General features: G+C 34.8%; 1 non-coding gene across 1 annotated transcript; it reads right to left on the minus strand.

Moving 5' to 3' along the window:
- Positions 1-19615: 19615 nt before the first annotated feature.
- LOC121208382 (small nucleolar RNA R71) lies at positions 19616-19722 on the minus strand. The gene has a single exon (XR_005903390.1). It is a non-coding gene; the product is annotated as a small nucleolar RNA R71 (small nucleolar RNA).
- Positions 19723-21584: the final 1862 nt, after the last annotated feature.

The raw sequence follows: 21584 nt of genomic DNA on the forward strand, positions 1-21584 counted from the left end.
TTTCTTGGCTTTGTTGGCCAACACTGTAAACTCTCTTATCTCAAGGATCCCAATCAATAGTTTAGCATCCTCATTTAATCCTTCTTTGATGCACTTGCACATTTTCACTTCAGTCTGAACACACTCTTAAGCATACTGGCTTAGTCAGAAAAACTCCAGTTCATATTCTGACACGGTCCAATCTCCTTGCTTAAGTTCTAGAAATTTCTCTCTCTTCTGATCCAAGAACCTTTGACTAATATACTTCATTCTAAATTCAGCTTGAAAGAACTCCCATGTAATATTTTCTCTCGGTGCTACTAATGATATAGTCCTCCACCAGTGGTATGCAGTGTCTTTCAGGAGAGATACCGCGCACTTCAAACATTCCTTAAGGGTACAGATAGTTCGTCAAGAACTCGCATGGTGTTCTCAAGCCAGAACTCAGCCCGTTTTGGATCATCGTCAATTGTAGCCTTAAACTCTTCGACCCCATATTTCCTTAGTTTATCTACTGGCGCCATACCTTGTGGTACTTCTTCTTCAGATCGGGTAGGAGGTGGGGAGGTCATGGTATAGCAGGGTTGGTTCCCAAGTACTCACCAAACCATTCATCCATTATTTCAAAAAAGGCTACCTTTGCCTTTTCCCGATCCCTAGACATGGCTTGTTGTACGGAAGCTGGAGCACGGCTCTCGACTTTCTCGGACTCATCTCACCCTTAGTTAGAAGACATTTACTATATACAACTATATTTAAAATGGTTAGGAGATGTCACACTATCTTAACTTGTATAATGGCATGTATAGCTAGACTCGATATGTAACGCCCCTAACCTGTATCCGTCGCTGGAATAGGTTAAGAGGCATTACCGAACTCATAACTTAGATCAAAAAAATCAAATGTCAAATACCTTTTCAATTCAATAACATACCATTCGTTCATGTTCATTACGAGCTTAAATCGAGCACACAAGGTCTAATCTATGCATCTAGGACTAAATCGATAACATGTGAACTTTTTAGAACTTATAAAGATTTTCAACTTTTAAAAGGTCACATGTTCGTGTGAACAGGCCATGTGCCTCACACAGCATTAGACACGCCCGTATGGCTAAGCCATGGCGAAACAAGGCATACATACTGACTTGTCCACATGGGTACAAGACGAGCCCATGTGAAAATTAGGGAGGCTACTAACTTGGCCACGCGACTGACCACACGCCTGATTGCCAACCCATGTGCCGCACACGACCAATAGACACGCCCGTGTGTCTAGGCCGCATCAAAACTGGAGGGTATACTGCCTTTAATTCGTAGGGCACCCCAGGGGATACAAGGCCGTGTAACGTGACCGTGTGTCGCACACGGCTGAGACACACGCCCGTGTCTCTACCCATGTGGACAAAAAATAGGCCATTTGAATAGCCAATTTGGCACCCCAAGCAAAGAAATAAGCATATATGCACAACCAATTCAGCCAATTTCCAAACCAAAACATAAGTCACTCAGGACATATCAATTCCAATCAAATATATACTCAGAAGCCTTAACAATCTATATCAGAACATAAGTCAAAAGCTTGTCAATACATTTATTTCTATACATCATTCAATTTCATGCTAAAACTTGCCAAAACTTACCAACATTTACCATTTCTTTTGTCCAACTAAAACATATCAAATATATCATATTGCATCACATATCTTATACCAAAACCATGACATATCCACAACCATACCAAGCCATATCACATGGCTAAATATATACATCACAAAACATAATTCCATAACTTCTAGCCTATACATGCCATACTTTAATATTTACATTTTCAAAGTACCAAAATTAGGTTTGATAGTGTGGTGATGATCCTTGACGATCCCCAAGCTGACAGTAGCTTTAATATCTATAAAACAATGCAAACACACACACAAAGTAAGCTTTCAAAAGCTTAGTAAGTTCGTACCATAATCATCAGCAGTATATAAAATATGAAACATCAACACATAAGTACTTATAAATTCTCAACTCATCTATCAATTTCATGCCAACATCATCCATATGTTTACACCAATTCAATAAAATTTATATGCATAATACCATCTACCACAGAGGTATTAAACTTACCTGAACATTCCCGTATTCATTCATTTTCATTCTCACCTCTTGTTTGGCTATTTTAGGACTTTCTAAAGATTACAATGCTTAAAACATCCACACACTCTGTGCTTTAAAGATTAGCCGAAGCTTTAATAATTCCACACGCTTAGTGCTTTCTCAATTAACCGAAGCTATCTTAGTATCGCACACTTAGTTCCAAATACCATTGATTTATCATTGTATTCATCCAAACTAAATGTATATACCCTCTATGTATAAACAAAGCATCAAAACATACTTATAACATCATGTTTTACATACGAACTTACCTCGTACTTGGAGTTGTCGACTCGGATTGTTTACTCAATAACCTTCTACTTCTCTCGGTCTAAATTTGAATTCCTCTTTTCTTGATTTATATGTATTCAAAATTAACCCTTTTATTCACTAAATCATTCAAACCAATCCATATACACATAATTAAGGCATATTGCAAACTAGCCCTCACATTTTCACATTTCAACACTTTAGACTCTAATTCACAAAATCACCAAATACACAAAGTTTGCTTCGACACAAGCTTAACTGAATTTTCATAGGTCTTATACAAATCCATACATTTCATTTATTTCACAATGTAGTCCCTCAAAATAACATTTTTACAATTTAGCCCAAATTACTCAAATTCATAAAAAATCCAAAGACAAAACATGTAAACCCAACATCAAGCTTTCATATTTCAACATAAAACATCACAAAACTCATAAATTCATCCATGTCATATTTCAAAATCATCATCAAAATTATAAATTGAGGCATGGGTTTGATAGTATACGAAGCAAGAATTACAAAAACGCAGAAATTATCAAAAACCAAACAAAATCCATACCTTAATCACCAATCAAAGCGTCGAAACCCTAGAACTAAATTTTCTTTTTCTTTTTCTAATATTCGGTTGATGAACGAAGAAAATAGAATGAATTTGATAGCTTTTCTTTTAATTATTATAACTTTAGTAACCAATTTCCTATTTTGCCCTTTTTTAAATAATTATAAAACCATTTAGTGGATGGTTGTTTTAGTCCATTAGCATTTTCAATAGACAAATAACAACATACGGACCCTTCCTTTAGGAAGCCAAATCAAATAGGCACTTTTAACATCTAGCACACAACTTTTACCTTTTACATGATTAGGTCCTTTTTATTAAATTAAGCACACAAACATTCAAATTTTCATACGAGACTTTCACACATGCTAATTCACACATCATAAACACATAAAATAATATTTGAACATTTATCTGACTCAGATTTGTGGTCTCGAAACCACTATTCTGACTAGGGTCTAAACCAAACTGCTACACGATAGATGCTACGTTAGTCCGAGAATCGACTAAGCCATAACTTTGATACCACTAAATGTAACACCCCTTACCCATACTCGAGGCCGGGATAGGGTACGAGGAATTACCAGACAAACATACAAATGCTCATCCAAAACCGGGTTATAAAATTTCTTTCAATTTTAAAGTCATTCAAACATATGAGAAACATCCCTTGTATGGACCTAGCGGTCCAAAACATATATTGGAAATAGTTCGGGGCCAAACTGAAAACTTTAGAAAAACATGGGAAATTTTCTTTAATACAGAGTCACACGCCTGTGTAAAAAGGGACCACGCCCGTGTGCGCTTGACACGCCCGTATCCTCAGGCCGTGTAACTCTCTGACTATGATGTCATCACTAAAATAAGGTCACACGGTTGTATCACATGCCCGTGTGGCTAGGCCGTGTGGCCAAATAAAATTAAATGATTTTTCATAAAATGATGCAAACTTCACACTGCCAGAGTACACGCCCATGTGGTTAAGTCGTGTCTCTCACACAGCCAAGACACATGCCCGTGTCTTAGCCCATATGTTTACTATTGGGCATTCTGACTTGTAAAATGTAGATGCAGGGGACACACGACCGAATAGCACGCCCGTGGGGCAGACTGTATATCACACACGGTCTAGACACATGCCCATGTGTCTGCTTGTGTGGGCAACTTCTAGGCTATTTTCCAAGCCATTTGTCACCCTTAAAGACTTACTCACTTATACATGTTCTCAGCATACAACAAAACACATTTGATTACTTCAATATCCAATTCATGATAAAAATCTATGCCGCTAATGCTATTTAGAACCATCTCAAATATGCAAGCTTTTTTCAATGTTTTCATACCGATATGCAACCATTAGGTTTATAACCCCTTTTCCAACTTTACCCATTACTACTTTATTATGGTCATTTTGTATATATATATGTATATTATGGTTCATTTATAAATCAACATACCGTCATTCACATCCTTTATTCTCAAACATCCACATCGGCATAGACATATTGTATGCATACATGATTAATAAGGGTTACAACCTACTAGCAAAATATGAGCCATATTTCTTGGCCATATACAAAATGATTCATCAACTATCATGAGCCATTACACTTAGCTAATTTAAATGGCACATATAACCAAAAGATAAGTTACCCTATACATGCCATAATATCAAAATGAATAGTTCTTTTATACCCAAAACGAGATTGCCGATAGTGTGATCAAACTCCCACCATCCTCCAAACTTCACGAGTTTGAAAGCTTTATAAGACAGGGAAAGGTAAAAAAGGTAAGAATTACATGCTTAGTAAGTTCGTATAACGGAAAGTAAACTTACTAGTCATTTCAAACACATAATCACAATAAGCCATGTTATCCATCAATTATAAATAAATTTCCCTAAACACATACACTCAATGAACAAGTTAGTCACGTAATTTTCAAGATCCATAGATGAGTTCATCACATCATTTACATATTCAAATTTGTGTTTCGCATGTCATTTACAAATATTATATCCGGTGAATCATTGAATTCCCAATGGATATTCCATCACTTAGTACGCTCTAGGTGTACTATTTTATTACCAGTAATTTATATCCAGTAGTACCCTATCGGGTACATTCTCGAGCCACATCTCTTACAACAGAATTACCAGTCCAGATAAAATTCTAGCTGTACCATGTACTCAAAGGGCTTTGTCGGATTACCAGTCCAGGCTAAATCCTAATTGAAACTTATGTTCCATAAGCTCTTTTCAGGATTACCCATCTGGGATAAATTCTTTCCTAATGAGATCAATGGATTACTCATCTGGGCTAAATCCTTTCTGCAACACATGCAAGATCCCATTTCTCGTGAGAAGTGACCTATCCATCGAAATGCCATATTCAAACAGATTCTAACCCATTTTCAATCAATTTCAAAATTATGGGTTGTAATGCCCCAAATTTGGGCCTAGAAGTATTAGGTCTTCAGCGTGGGAGCAGTTGGAAAGCTGCTCAAAAATATTTAATTGTGTAAGAAAGTGACACAATTGAGTGTTTGGCTTAGTGGTTGCGTGTTCTGGGAAGTGCCTGAGAATTCTTGGGTTTAAGCCTAAGCAAGTGCAAAAAAGTTTTGTTTTTGAAGGAATAAGCACTATCTCTGAGCAATAGGCTTTTAAATAATTGTAGGGATAACATGACATAAAGAGCCTACTGGTCTAATGGATAGTGGCATGTGGAGTGTGCTAGTGGTCTGAGGTTTGAATCCTTGCTTGTGCAAATGGAGATTATTTTTACTATTGGCTATGGGAGGTAGTAGAGTTTGACTGAAACAATACAGAGTGGAGTGGAGTTTGAATTGGTCATGGAGAGATTGTAGGAGGGAGTTGAGGAGAGATATGAGGAGAGAATTAAGGGGAGGAAAAAGTGGGATTTGAAGAGAAGTGGTGTTGTGCAGAAATTGGTTAAGAGATACACAAAATTTCAGCTAAGTTAGCTTTTCCCTAAAAAATTATCAGTTTTGGGAAATTTTGTTTCCTATTTGTGTTTTGGGACTTTATTCTGGGGGTGCCGATTTTGTTCTAGAAACTTTGCTACTTCTCTTTTTCTCTTTTGTTGTTGAGATCGAACATGGTTGACCACTCAGGTATTTTACATTTCGAGTATGTCTTGGGTTGCTCTTCTTTACAGGGCCTAGTTTTGATCGACTCCTCTTCTTCCCTACTCTGGTAGCAAATTGTTTCCTCTCATGTTCTTCTTCTTGCCCTTAATCGAATGCCATTCTTTTTCCCCCTTATTCGGTTTTCTTCAATCATCATTTCTTACGTTGATGCTTTTGGCTGAATACTCCCATCTCTATCTCTTAGACCCCTCGACTATTGCTAACTGACTCTTTTCTTCCCTTTTGTTCATTTTCCAAATATCTCATTCTTCTCCTCTCCTTTGGTCATTCTTCCATCTTAATACTTTAACCATTACTACATATACCTCTCCCTACTATATGTTCGGCTTTTGCAAGTGTTCTCTAATATTGAGGGCACCTCTATCATTCTGTCTGTACTCTCGACTTGTGTGGGTAAGAGCCGTTTGTTCTTCCCTCATAAATCTGGACTCTGTGTTTTCGATAAGTTAATGCTCATCTTGTTCAATTGTTATTTGATTGATGATTGATAATCATTGGCTGGATTGCAGAGAAACTTAAGGCCTATTTATCAACCTCTTGCAAACAGCTTCAGTAAGCAAGTCATAAGCAATTGATTTAATCAGGTAAGAGGTAAACTGTTAGACAAGTTTTTGGTGGGTGCCTTTGATAGGTCATTTGGGAAACAACTAATCGAAGCTTGTGACTGATTGTAGGGTGAAGTACTGTGGTCTTTTTCGCGCATTCCATAAATAGGTGTGTAAAGCAGTGCCATTACCGTAAATTGGCAAAAGCCAAAGAATAGGACTGTTGATGCCACATGGGCGTGTGATCCCTCATGTGGTAACCTCAAATGCATAAACGTGGGTACTGAATTTCGAGAGGGGCGATACAATGGACTTAGGCCATTTTGGGCGATATTGGGCCGAAATGGGCCATGTTGGCTTCACGAGCTCGTGGGGCTACACAAGTAAATCACGCGGACGGATGGAGATTTTGGGCTAGCTTGTGTAGTTCGCACAGTCAAGGCCATTTTTGGGCTTCGTGGGCCACACAGTCATGTGGGTCCACATAGGTCCGTATTACGGGCTTTGGGCCCATTTTCACTGTTTGATTGTTAAGGTTGCATGGGTCGCCCGAGACGACTGTGACATTTTATTTGGTCGGTAACCATACCTGAACCCTCATATGATAAAATGATGATATTGCCCTTATGTGATAAAATGACGATATTGCCCTTATATGATAAAATGATGATTTTACCATTATAGGGTAAAATGACCGAAATACCCCCATAGGGTAAAATGATCAAAATACCCCTATAGGGTAAAATGACTATAATACCCCCATAGGGTAAATGACTATAATACCCTCATAGGATAAAATGACTGTAATACCTCTGTAAGGTAAAATGACTGTAATACCTCTGTAGGGTAAAATGACTGTAATACCCTTGTAAAATAAAATGACTGATTTGTTCTACGATGTGTATGATTGTATTTGAGCATGCCATGTTATATGCATGCTGCATCCATCTAAGATATTATGACACGATGCATGATGCATTGCATGGGGATGGGATATATATATTTGGAGGAAGTGTATTGTACTGATTTGGTCGCATGGGTCGCACAAGACGACTGTGAACCTAAGGTTGCACGGGTCGTACAAGACGACTGTGGACCTACTGATGGCTTTAAGCCATTCATATTACTGCCAGCTTTACTACAATACTGATTAGTGCCGCAACCGATGCTATATTTGGAGTGTAGGGATGGGTGGGTCGATTTTATCCCCTCACGGAGTGTAGGGCTGGATGGAGTGGAGTGAAGAGGATGGATGGGTAGGATTTTCTGTTTGCATTTTGCACTGATTACTGTTACTGCATTGATCATGGTTACTGCACTAATTACTGACACTGCTACTATTACTGAAATGGGCCAAGGCCCTAACTGATATTGAACTGTTACTAATATGGGCTTAGGCCCAGACTGTGTTATTCACTGTTTGTTTATTATTGAGATTACACACTGAGTTGTCGTAAACTGACCTAACTATTTTAATTGTACAGGTAATCCCCAGTCTTAGGCGAATCGGTGCTGCGAGGGACTTAAAGATGGCCACACAACCGCTCTTGCTCCCATATTTGTTTTTAATTTATAAGTAGTTTTATTTGGGTATTGTTATGTAATAAGGCCTCTATTATTTTAAATTTTGGGGTTTTATTTATTTTTTATTTATATCTGCTATTAGTAGAATGCAGGTTTCCAAAAGATATGCATGATTTACCACAATACCGCAAATATGAAAAACTGTTTCAAAAGCTTCCGTGATAAACAAGATTTTGAAATAAATAACATTTTAAAGTAAATACTTTTGATAGTGACACAAGTTTTACAATTATTTTTTATAACATACAAAGAGGCTAAATAAACATTGGGCTTTTCAAACGATATCATTTTTTACAAAAAACACTTCAATGTGACATCGCTAGGTGCGGCCATAACGTCCAGGCCGGGTTTGGGGTGTTACATGGGCATTTTCATACAATTCATTATTTATGCATTTCACATTCAATTCAATACAACAATTAAAGTTAATATGCATAGACATCCAATTAGGTTACACGAACTTACCTGAATGATGTCTCGGGTTCCAAAACCTTTTGTTTTCCACGGCCTACTTCTAGAATTGGTCTTTCCGAGTCTATATAAAAAAATTAAATTATTAATTCATCACATTCTTCAATTTTAGCCTGGAAACTTACTCTATGGCAAAATTATCTTTTTACCCCTAACTTTGTACATTTTTACATTTTAGTCCCTAGGCTCGTATAATGAAATACATGCATTCCCTTGAGTTACCAAGCCTAGCCAAATTACATTCTAGCTTATATCAACCCACATTTTCCTTTATCTCACTTTTCTACTACCCACTTTCACATTTTTTACAACTTGGTCCCTTTTTAGGTATTTTCATGGAAAACCACTTAACAAAAGATGTTTATCAGACATCAAACTTTCATGTTCCTCTATTAAACACCAAAATAAAAACATATCACTCATGGGTAAGTTTTTGAACATGAACCCTAGCTTAATATAAGAGTAGAAATGGCTAGAATATGCTTCAAGGATCTAAAAAATATAAATAACATAAAAAAGGGGGCTAGGGAGCACTTACTATTAATCTTGAAAGTTGAAAAAAACCCTAGCTATGGTCCTTAGAATTTTCAGCACTACCTTGAAGAAGATGGACAAGATTTTCACTTCTTTTTCCCTTTTATTTCTTTTATTTACTAAAAGACATAAATGCCCTTAGGGCCTTTCTTTGAAATTTTACCCATGCATGCCCATTTTTGTCCAAATTTTTTGAATTTGGTCAAATTAATATTTGAGGACCTCTAATGTATAATCCAACTGAATTGCATCCTAAAAGCTTCTAGAACTCAAGTTTTTCATATTTTGCAATTTGGTCCCTAATGTCAAATTAAGCATTTTAGGCGAAGAATTTCCCCATGATTTTTTTACACAAGCATACATTCTCATTCTAGACCTCATAATAATCATGAAATAATTATTTCTATTCCAGACATGTGGTATCGAAACTATTGTTTCAACTAGGCCCTAAACCGGAATGTTACAGTCGAATTTTCTAGAGTCCCTAGAAGACTTTCTATTTCTTAATAACATCCCCAAATTCAAATTTTGCACAATTTGGTCCTTATTATACAAAATCATCAATTGACTATACAAATTAGTCCTATTTCACATCTAACCTTAAAAATCTATCAAATAGTCCCTAAAACTTTAACTAACCAAGAATAGTAACATCTTCAATATTAAGCAGTACCTAGAAATAGAACATGGGTCAGCTAACTCTAGGTATTGAGATTCCAAAAACATAAAAATTGTAAGCAAAGAACTAAATTGCACTAACTAATTTAAGCTTGAAAAATCAAGCCTTAAGTCGTGTGTTGTTCTCTTCTTCCCCCTTAGGTTCGACTTTTGCGTGAAATGTGAATGAAATGCTTAAGTTAAGTGCTCCACGTTTTATGATATTTCATATTATTATGTTTTTGTAATTTATTTATCTATTTAAAGTAAAATTTTACAGCACTTTTTTAATCTTTAAAACCATGTTACCGTCCACTTAAAAATAGGACATTGGTTTAATTGTTTTATAGGTCCCTTATTTGTGCTTTACTTTATGATTTATTTACAATTCAATTTGCCTGTAAAATAACTCCGTAAATATTTAATGAAAATATTTATGGTCTAGTTTAGGGAAACAGAGTCCTAAAACCACACTTTCTGTTATCACTAACTTTTGGGTTGTTACATGTTCGATATACGGATATCCTTATAATGCCTTAGAATGACTCAAAGAGTCCTTAACATATCCCATTGAAGGGAGCATAGCTCGATATTCCCTTATCTCTCCACATGTCCTAGGGCCTTAACACCCAAATTATAGAACCTATAGGTGAGTACTAACAATCCTTTGGAATACCAATATATCCAACATAAGGGCTCGCAAATGAGCACGCACAGAAACATATCATGTAGAGCTCACATAAAGATCTCGCATAACATAGCTTATAAAATTGTACTTTTAAAAACATATTTTAAAACATAGACTTGCATAGGAGCACGCATAGAATATATCTTTAAAACATAGCTTCAAAATGTAACTTGGAAACATGTTTTAAAACAGAGTGTCAGAGTTTAAAAACAGAGTTTGTAGAAGAAAATTATTCTTGGAACTTTAGTTTTAAAAACAATATTTCTAGAAAACATAATAGTTCGCACACAAGTTACGAACCCTGAGCATTCATACTGAAAAATGATAATTTAGCACACTTATGACAGTTTTTAACCACACACTAAAAAAGCTTGAGAATTTAAACGAGTTTAGCTTTGCCATTACCCTTGTTGGTAGATGGTCTGGTTGGTTCACAACATACATAAACACACAGTGTAATATCCCGTTTTTTAGTGGTGTCAGAAATAGTGGTTTGGGGACCACAGTTCTGACATGTGAGGTTGTATTTTATTATTTAATCAATAAATATAGAATTACATTAGGGTCGTATAAAATTTTGGTGAAGAAATTTTTATGTTCGGTTGTTTAATTAATTAAAAAGGACGAAATTGTAAAAGTTATAAAAGTTGGATTCTATTAATTAAATGGGTTAAATGGACTTGGAGATGTAATGTTAAGGGACTTAGATGGTAAATATACCATGCATATAGGTAGTGGACATTTATGGACAAAGTTATGTTAGTTGTTAGTTAATATACGAAGGGCAAAATGGTAACTAAGTAATAAAACTGAAGTAAATGATATTAAAATAGTCATCATCTACTCAAATTGCTTGTCTCCACCAATTCTTGAAGGTAGAAAACTCCATTGTTAAACCTTCTAAGTTTGATCAAGCATTGGTGTTTGTATGGTATGATTTTAGACTTAAATTTTAGTATATGTTTTTGAGATCGTTGCAACTAGGTCCAATTAAACCGTACCTTTGTTTTCTAAACTGCCAAAGAATTTAGATTTCACCATTGATTAATTCTTGGCATTATGGTGTTAAAGGATGAATTAGAGTTATTGGTTGTTGGTTATGAGTAAATTATAAAGTAGTTTTTGTTATTTTTTGAGTAAAGGATTAAATTGATTTAATTTTATAATTGATAGGGGATATTTGTGAAATTAGTATAAATGATGGCTGAATATAACAAGCTAAAAATTCACCTAGCATGTTTTGTTACAACGTTTAGTTAATTTTGGAAATTTAAAAGTAGGGACTAAGTTGTGAAGAATGCAAATGTTTAGGGAAAATGTATAGTTAATGAAAAGATAAGGGTCATATGTATTGAATTGATGTGAAATGTTTTTGTAATTAATAGATTGTATTTAATTATTATATAGATCAAGAATCAAGTAAAAAACAAAATAATTGAGGAGAAGGGAAAATCGTGGAGTAGTCCTTGCTTTTAATAAAAAATGATCGTAGGTAAGTTCATAATGCTTTAAATTGTACATGTGAACTTATAGATAATATGCTATTCGTTTCTAGTTATTAGTATTCATATGTGAATAATTTATTAGTTATCTATGTGACATCTATTATTGCAAATGAGTATGAACAAAAGCAAATATTTGATGGTTGCAATGCTTGAAATTGTATTTATTTGAACATGATATATTGAGTATAGTTTGTGTATGGAATTAATGAAGTGCCTCTGAACAGTGGATATGTTTATATGGAAATGAAATTACATGTAATGCTCAGTTTAACATAGTAATCACTAAGATACATTTAATATGCCAATAGGGTTAAAATATGCACTTGTACGAGATTTGCAATTCAGTGCCTATATTATGCACTTCGGTGCCTCTATTACACTTTGATGTCTCTGATTTGCACTACGATGCCTCTGCTTGCACATTTGTGCCTGTGTTTGCACTTTGGTGCCTCTTTATTGCATTAATGATGCCTTTGGTGTGGTGTAGTTATTCGAGTATCCGAGTCGAGTTACTTAGTTCATCGAGCTAAATGTTAATGGATGTAACACACCTTACCCGTATCCGTCGCCGGAACGGGGTACGAGGTATTAACAAATCATAGTACATACTATTTAATAAAACCGAGACAAAAATATGGCGTGCAATTAGATCATGAATCATTATAACATATGCCTTTAACAATACAAGCCAATTTCAAAGGCTTTGTACAAAATAATCGGTCAGATACTATAATTAATATTTTAAACCTAGACAATTATAACATGTAACAAAATAACTAAGTCTACTATACATGCCATAATTCAAAATGTTCAATTCAAATACCCAAAAGTATTGATAGTGTAGGCAGATCTTCAACTATCCTTGACTCCTGTGCAAGCTGGACGACACTATAAGACAAAAGAGAGAAAAGAAAGTAAGTTTATAGCTTAGTAAGCAAGAATATAAATAATGAATAAAGAATTTAATATGTTTACACAATAACTCAAGTGTATCTACATTTTAATTTTACTATTTACTCTACTTTGGTCAAGCTGTCTCTCCTGCATCATATTCACTAAATAAATCATAACTCGATTTAAAAGACTCGAAATTCAAATCTGTAAAATTTTCCTGAAACTAGACTCATATTACTTCTTACTAAAATGTTTCTAGAATTTTTGGTCCAGCCAATTAGTACAGTTTATTAGTTAAAGTTTCCCCTGTTATACAGCTTGACTGATCTGACCTCTATTCACTACGAATTTAATTTATCCTAGTACACAATTCAAATATCCATGAAATCTGTTTCATTTAAAACTAGACTCAATAATGAATCTAGACATATAAACTATATTTCTTAATTTCTTTTTTACAATTTTTACTGATTTTTCAAACTTAGAACTGGGGATCACATAGTCATTCTGAGCGAGTCACACACAAATAAAAATATCTCAAAATATAGAGTTCCTTTACTTGCTCTGTTTCTTTTACATGGGAATAGACTGATTAAGATCTAATTTCATATCTCATTCAGCCTCTAATTAAGTTCCTACTATTTTTGGATATTTTTCAAATTCACGTCACTGTGACTGTCCAAAACAGTATTATTGCTAATTCACTCTTTCACACTTTCTTTGTATTAACCTCATTTTAACATGCATATCACAATTCATTTTCATCACATTTCATACATCACAAGTATAGGTCCATGATTACAATGTCACCTTAAAACCACCCCATTGAACAATTTGGATTAATCCTCGATACTTGATGGTTTCAGCACACAGCCCCACCATCATATTTCATATAATTCAGTTCTCTTGTACACATGGTGAACACTTAGTACCACCCATGTGACCTAGCCAATTTATCTCATAGCTCTCTTGTCTACATGGTGTCCTTCACTTGGAATCACACATGCGACCTAGCTACATTTATCTCTCCCGTAGCTCTCTTGTCTACATGGGATACATCCCGTATCACACATGTAACCTAACTACTACATAGTACCTTGTAGCTCTCTTGTACACATGATGTGCACTCAGCACCATACATGTGACCTAGCTACGCTCCATCTATATTATTCAGTCCAAAAATCACATTATGGAAAAATTACATTTTTGCCCCCTAACTTTTAAAAAATTATGATTTTACCCCTAGCCTCGGAAATTTAATTTCAGCCCTTATTCTTATGTTTTATGACATGTTGATCATTTTTCTATTCTAGGACAACATCAAATTCTCACTGTAACATGCACTTATGAGCATTAGGTATTTTTACCAATTATACCGTTTTGCTCGTTTTTGCTAAAAATCGCTTAGAAAAGATCGTTCTCCTAACCTCAAACATTCATATTCTACCATCAAACATCAAAATACATGCATATCATTCATGGGTAAATTTTTAAACATAAACCCTAACTCGAAATAATGGTAGAAATAGGTAAACCGAGCTACAAGGATTTCAAAAATGTAAAGAACATTAAAAACAGGGCTTGAATGCACTTACAATTGAGCTTGAAAGCTTGAAACAAACCCTAGATATGGAGAACATGCAAGTTTCGGCCAAGCTAAATGAAGATGAACACATTTTTGTGTTATTTTTCCCATTTTATTCCATTTATTATGCAAATGACCAAAATACCCTTACTACTAAACTTTCTAAATTCCATCCATGTCCAAATTTTTGTCCACATAAAGTATAATGGTCTAACTTCCATTTAAGGACCTCTAATTAAAACCCCCATTTCAATCAAGTACTTTATGAACTAGAACACACACATTTTTCACCTATTTCAATTTAGTCCTAAACGTCAAATTAAACACCCAATCGATAAAATTTCGCAACAAAATTTTCACACGATTATGCAATCATAATATAAACACTAAAACTTAATCAAAATAATGTTTTTTCAACCTCAAATTCATGGTTTCGAAACCACTATTCCATTTTGGCCCTAAATCGAGTTGTTACAATGGAAGGTACAATTGAGTTATGGATATAAATGTTAATACTTATTTAAGATGTTAGATGTTATTTTTTATATGTGAGACATTTACATTGATGAGATGTTGGTTGTGAATGTGATAAGTTATTTGAGATGAAGATTATGATTATATGTTTTGATATGAGAACATGAACTAATGTAATTTGTGAATTTTGTACTTGAATATCAGGCTTTGTATATTATCTCTTTGTATATATTTATCAATCAAGGTAAGTTAGTTTGATGTTTAAGTATGGGCTTACTAAGCTTCTTAAGCTTATTTTTTTCCTTCATGCTCTTTTGTAGTTGTCAAGTGGCATGTATATAGGTTTTAGGTTGTTAATATGTTAAATGTTATGTTATAATGTTATATCTAGTTGAATGGTTAGCCTTGAATGTATACTTAAATTGGTTTTTGGTAGGTGAATCTTTAAGGTTAAGGTTGGTTATAATGCTTTAGTATGGCAAGTTTTTATGTGTAACAGCCTGATTTTGGGCGGCCTAGTCGGAACAGTGGTTTCAGGACCACAAATTTGATGTAGAAAAAATTATTTTTCTTATATTTTTATGGTCTACAGTTTTATGGAATGATTCTGTGAAAATTTCATTCGAAAATTTTGACGTTTAAGCACTCAATTTAGCAAAAAGGACTAAATTGCAAAAAAGTTCAAAACTTGAGTTCTATAAGTTAAAGGTGTCTAATTGTTATGAAATTTTAAATTACAGGCCCTTAGATGGTACTTAGACCATAACTTAAGTTGGTGGACAAAAATGGACATGAAGTACGAGAATTTTTATATTTTAAGTTAGGAGCATTTTGGTCATTTGGTTAATAAATGAATTATAAGCAAAATAAAAGCCAATTTTTGCTCATCTTCTACCCCTTGGCCGAAATTTACAAAAGGAAGACATAGCTAGGGTTTTTTCATCTTCCAAGTTCGATTGTAAGTCTGTTCTTGCCCCATTTTTAATGCCCTCTATATTTTTGAAGTCATTGTAACTTGATCTACCTATTTCTAGCACCAATTTGAGGTATGATTAAGGTCTAGGGTTTGACACATGTTAGATATGTGTGTTTTTTGATGGCTAATGGCAACAAATGCATGTTTGTTGTTAGAAAAATAATTTTTGCTAAGTGATTTTCGGTAAAAATGTCAAAAGAGACCTTTTTGTAAAAGTTATAAAATAAGTAGTAAAGTGTGATTAAGTGGAAAATGCAGGCTGGTATAAGTATGAAAATTATTTAGCTAGGCCGGGGTTTTGAAGAAATTGAATACATTTCAATTTACGAGCCTAGGGACTAAATTGTAAAAATGTGAAACCTTAGGGGAAAATGTAATTTTGCCATAATATGATTTTTGGACTGAATTAAACAATGTGAGTATTAAATAAGCTAAATTTGTTATTATAGATTAAGAAAAATGAGAGTCGGACCTAGATAGGGGAAAAACAAAGTGTATGATGATTAGGTCAAAATCTATTATTTTTGTACCGGGGTAAGTTCGTATGTAAATGATGCAGTGTTATATTTATGTTTTAAATACTTTAATATTGTATGAATTGTGATTTACTCTTTGGCATATTCAACAAAGTTTTGACAAGCGAGAATTTCCAATTAAGCCTTAGGAATAGAATAGGATATGAGTGACATGTCACTAAGAACCCATGTGTTTATGTGATCCAGGTGCTGGTCTTGTACGTCCTACCAGTGGCTGGGTAGTTCAACATGTGTTACAGATTCCTGACAGCTTGTGTGAGCAGCACTGTGTAGCTACGTCCTAACTGACAGCTTGTGTGAGCAAGCCCATGAATAGCTAAAAAATGAGCCTATATGTAATATGAGATATGAGGTAGCTTTAACTACATATATGGAACTTATGTGCAAGATTTCTGAGTATTGGTTAATATTCCGAGTCTTCAATGGGAATATCAAAGTTGTGAAAGACTATGGCTATGTTGCGAGATGGTACAGGTATGTACGTAAAACTCATATGTAATGAGCTTGGTATGTGATGAAACCTTGGTAAGGTGGTGATTAAGTAAGTTATGACTATATGATTTTAAGAAAATTCATGCCAAGTGTCATTATGTTAATTGTATGTTAAATGTGTGGTTATGATGCTTATTATTTGCATAGGAACTTACTAAGCTTTATAGCTTACTCCCCTTCTTTTCCCTTGTCTTAAAGTGTCACCAAGCTAGCTCGAGGATCGGAGACTGTCGGAGATCCACTCACACTATCAATAATTATTTTGGTACCAATGATTTCAACATTTTGATTTATTGCATGTATAAGGGACTTCGTCATTTTGATTTGTGTCATAATTGATTTGGCCAAATGTGTTGGCTGATATTGGTTGAAAGTTCATTTTGTATAAGGCCATTTGAAATTGGCTACTATTGGTATAAGTAAATTATATGATGATGCCTGTCATGGATGTGGGATTTCACTTGATTTGAGTTGTTAAGTATGTGATGTTTGTGTCTGATGGATAGTAGCAAGTGAATGATGAGTTTATGTCTTGGTTGTGGCTGATTTGGTTGTATGTAAATGCTTAGATTAGTGCTATGTTGTATTGTGTAGGTGTGTACATCAAAGGGTGGCAAAATGGCTTGGTAAATAGCCTTATTTTTGTCCACATGAGTAGGTACAGGGGCGTGAGCCTAATCCATGTGTGACACACAGTCTACCCCACGGGCATGTGTTTAGGCCGTATGTCCCCTGTACCAATTTTTGTAAAATAGAATGCTCAGAATTGAGCGCACGGGCAGAGATAGGGGCATGTCTGTAACAACCTGTTTTTGGGTCAAATTGAAACAGTGGTTTCGGGACCACAAATCTGTAGTCAAAAAAAAATATTTTATTGTTATTTTAATATTCACAACATGATATTAGAGTTGTGTGAAAATTTCGTGAAGAAATTTTATTGTTTAAGTGTTTAATTCGGTAAAAAGGACTAAATTGCGTATAGCATAAAAGTTGTGTTCTATAAGCTAAAGGTGTCAAAGATCTATAGAACTTAAAAATGAATATCCTTATGTGGAAAATATCCCATTTGTGAGTTATTGGATGATAGTGGAGTGGCATTTGGTGTAACTTAAATGTTTTTAATGGTTTAATAGATAAATAAGTAATTTAAGTTAAAATTAATAAAACCAAAAACCATATTTTATTTCTATCACCATCCCCACAAAAAATTCAATCTAAAATCAGCCATGGGAGTGATTTAGGTTTGGCCAAGCTTTGGAGTTGGTTTTTGCCCGGTTTTTAATAATTTTTACGTTTTTGAGCTCGTTGCAGCTTAATCTAGCTAGCTTGTATCTCTGTTTTTGAAACTGTTATAGATTTTTGAGATGCCATTGATGAATATTCATGATTTTTGGTGATTGATGATAAAATATGGAAGTTTGATGATAGTTTCACATATTTTACAAAGTGATTTTGTGTAAAACTGCAAACTATGGACTAATTTGTGAAATTATAAAATTATGTGGTTAAAAGTATGAATAAAGTGAAAAATGGGCTTATATATGATTGAGTAATATTCAGCTAGGCATGGGATTGTTTAAATTTCATGAATTTTATATTTTATGTGTTAAGGACTAAATTGCAAAAATGTGAAATAATAGGGGCAAAAGTGTAATTTTACCAAAAAGTGTAAATTATGTTAAATTGAATGAATTAATGATTAAATATGGAAATTTTGTTATTATATAGATTAAGAAAATCAAGATTTGGATTTAGAACGGGGGAAAAAAGTTTTAGATTAGTCGATCCAATTCGTCGTTATAGCGAACGAGGTAAGTTCGTATGTTAATAAACGTATTTAAATTGTGTTATAAATGCTTATTTATTATTGAATTGAATTGAATGCTGTATGGTCATGATTACAAGTTGAGATCAACAGAGTTACGACATTCGAAAGTCCCGTACGAACCTTAGGAATAATATAGGATAGTAATATCATGACATTAGGATCCCGATATGAGACTACATGTAAGACAATGTCTGGGACATTGGCATTGTATTGTGATTATGTGTAAGACCATGTATGGGACATTGGAATTGTATTGTGATTATGTGTAAGACCATGTATGGGACATTGGCATCATTATATGATTACGTGTAAGACCATGTCTGGGACATTGGCATCGTTAATCGATTTTGTGTAAGACCCTGTATGGGATAGTGGCATTGATATGTGATAACATGTAAGACCATATCTAGGATATGGTGTTGTACAAGCTATATGTGATTGCTGAGTATCCTTAACGGTTCCGAACGGGTCAACGAGCAAAGTCAAGATGAGAATGAAAGTGAAATTGAATTAAGTGATACAGGTACGTACAGAACCAATATGAGAATCAAATGAAGGTATTTTGGCAAGTTTTTTAGTGTATCGTTTAAATGAAATGTGAAAGATATATGTATATGTATGTTTCATGCCAAAATGTATAACTCAAGTTCCACAAGGCAAGAGTTAGCAGAAAGATTCCTTATTAAGTATTTCCTGCCTAGCAAGAATGCTAATTTAAGGAACAAGATCACTGGCTTCCAAAAAATGGATGATAAGTCATTGTATGAGGCAAGGGAAAGATACAATGAGTTATTACAAAAGTGCCCTCATCATGGAATCCTACATTGCATCCAACTTGAGACATTTTATAATGGTCTCAATGCTCACACAAGGATGGTAGTAGATGCTTCTACTAATGTTATTCTCCATTCTAATTCTTATAATGAGGCTTATGAAATCATTAAGAGGATTGCCAGCAACAATTACCAATGACCAACCAATCAAGCAGCGTTAGGAAGACGAGTTGCTGGAATACATGAAGTAGACGCTTTTACTTCACTCGCATCTCAGGTATCATCAATATCCTTAATGTTAAAAAACCTTACTACTAATGGGTCTAACAGTTTTGCAGCACAGCCACCAACCCAATTTGAAAGTATAGCCGGTGTTTACTGTGAGGAAGGATATTTATTTGAAGAATGTTCATCAAACCCAGAATCCATGTACTACATAGGTAACCAGAACCAAAATCGAGGAAGGCAAGGATTGAAATCCAATTTTTATAACCCATCGTGGCGAAATCACCCCAATTTTTCCTGGAGTAACCAAGGGGCTGAAACTAGTAACACTTATGCCCAACCTAGACCAACCCAGCCGCCTAGTTTTCCCAAACAAGTTCAGAAACCAACCCAACCTGAACCATCCAACAGCTTAGAAAATCTATTGAAGACATATGTGGCCAAGAATGATGCCTTAATCCAAAGGGAAGCAGCTACATTGAAAAACCTGGAAAACCAAATGGGCCAGCTTGCAAGTGAACTCAGGAACCAACCACCAGGTGCTTTACCTAGTGATACTGAGAATCCAAGGAATATGGGGAAGGAGCATTGCAAAGCGTTGACATTGAGGAGTGGAAAGACGGTAGAGCCCAACACTATCGAAGCTGAAAAGGAGCAAGTTAACACTAAAGATTCAAAGGAAGTTCAACCGAGTATTGAAATTCTAGTTTCACAAGAACCAGAATCTGTAAAACCTGATAAGGTAATTTTAAAACCAGCTAATTCTGATCAACTAACAACTCTGTTAGATGTAGAATTGCCATAGAAGATGAATCAACCAGTTCTAGTAAAGAAATCACCACCACCTTACCCTCAAAGACTTCAAAAACAGAAGCAGAAGATTCAGTGCAAGAAGTTCCTAGACCTACTCAAGCAACTTCATATCAACATCCCGTTGGTTGAAGCACTTGAGCAGATGCCAAACTACGTCAAATTCATGAAGGATATCTTGTCCAAAAAATGAAGACTTGGAGAATTTGAGATAGTAGCTTTGACGAAGGAATGCAGTGCATATCTTCAAGACAAATTACCCCCAGAGTTGAAGGATCCTGGATGTTTTACCATACCTTGCAACATTGGAGCAACGAATTGCGGTAAGGCATTATGTGGCTTAGGTGCGAGTATTAACTTAATACCTATGTCAATATCTAGGAAGTTGGGGATGGGTGAAGTTAGACCAACTATGGTTACACTTCAATTAGCAGATAGATCTTTAGCACATCCAGAAGGAAAAATCGAGGATGTATTGGTACGCGTAGATAAATTTATCTTCCCTGTTGATTTTGTTATCCTAGACTTTGAAGCAGACAAAGAAGTGCCAATTATCTTAGGAAGACCTTTCATAGCAACCGGAAGGACCCTTATTGATGTGTAGAAGGGCGAGCTTACTATGCGTGTTCAGGATAATCAAGTAACATTTAACGTTTTTAAGTCTATAAGATTTCCTGACACAATTGATGATTGTTCTGTAATGTCTGATTTAGAGGATTTAATAGTGAAGAAGGAGCTCAACTATGTTGAGGATCCATTGGAACAAATTTTGACATCAGATCCTCCAAATGATGAAGAGGAGGATGAATACTTAACGTTGTTAGAAGCTAATCAAAAGAGATTTAATCCGCAATCCCATTCTGAATCTTTGG

The sequence above is a fragment of the Gossypium hirsutum genome, chromosome A01 (genome assembly GCF_007990345.1).
Source record: "Gossypium hirsutum isolate 1008001.06 chromosome A01, Gossypium_hirsutum_v2.1, whole genome shotgun sequence".
NCBI lineage: Eukaryota > Viridiplantae > Streptophyta > Magnoliopsida > Malvales > Malvaceae > Gossypium > Gossypium hirsutum.